Raw genomic sequence first — 1,073 nt, 5'->3', positions numbered from 1 at the left:
TATTTTTGCAAGATTTCTGGGCCCCATGGGGGCAGGTCAAACATAGTGAGCACTGAGCCAAGGTTAGAGTTTGCCAGCTCAGAAAATGAGCAGGCTGGTTTGGTAATGGAGCAGCAACATTATTGAACATTTATTGACTGAAGAGAAAAAAATAAAAAATAAATTAAAAACAGACATCTCTTATTTTAAAATCAGAAATTACATATCACATTCTTTGGAAAGAGGTTTGTAAGCATGTGGCACTTAATCTTTGTTCATAATTTATGCCCATGTTCAAGACATTTTTAAAATCCACTTTCTCACAGGCTCTAATTTTGCTGCCAGGCTCCATTTACTGCCAGTTAAGCAGCAGCTTTTAGTATATGGAGGCCTCACTGAAGATTCACCTTCTGAGTTTTTCTACCCAAGACATTTAAATCGGAATCTGGACCCAATCTGCCGCATCATAGCTAGCAGCAAGTGAAAAGGACTCAAAAATCCTGCTGGTATAAACATACTCCTTGAGGGAGCAGCCAAATAGTTTGGAAGTTTGATTTTTTTCTCTAAAAAAAAAAAAAAAAAGCCATGGTTAAAATGTTCCAAAGTATCTTGTAAAAGAGCTTTATATAGTTTCTTGGAAAGATAATTATTTTTAATTAAAAATGAAAGTATGAAATTATGGGATGTATAAAATTTATTTAAAAGTAAGATTAAAAGTGAATAAGAGATAAAGTTCCCAATAGCTTAGAATAATATTTTCTTCTAATAACTAGATCATAACCTTATGCAATCACTTACTATGCATAAGCCCTATAAGCAGTAGGACAGGCTCCTGTTTTTAAGACATTATGGAAAAATGAGATGAAAATTTCAGCAGCTGATTTATAACCCACTTGAAGCATGTGCCAAATCTTTGTTTTGGTCTCAATATGACTATCTAACTGAAAACTAAAATATAGCCAAGCAAACAAAAAGTACAATGACACATATCATACATGAGTATAAATGGAGTAAAGCACCTTACATAGTATTTGCTATTAAAAACAAAACAGACTAGCAATATATTTTTTCTCCTGTGTCCTCATTGCCAAATA

The sequence above is a fragment of the Galeopterus variegatus genome, unplaced genomic scaffold (genome assembly GCF_000696425.1).
Source record: "Galeopterus variegatus unplaced genomic scaffold, G_variegatus-3.0.2 Scaffold2361, whole genome shotgun sequence".
NCBI lineage: Eukaryota > Metazoa > Chordata > Mammalia > Dermoptera > Cynocephalidae > Galeopterus > Galeopterus variegatus.
Note: the sequence above shows the minus strand (reverse complement) of the source record.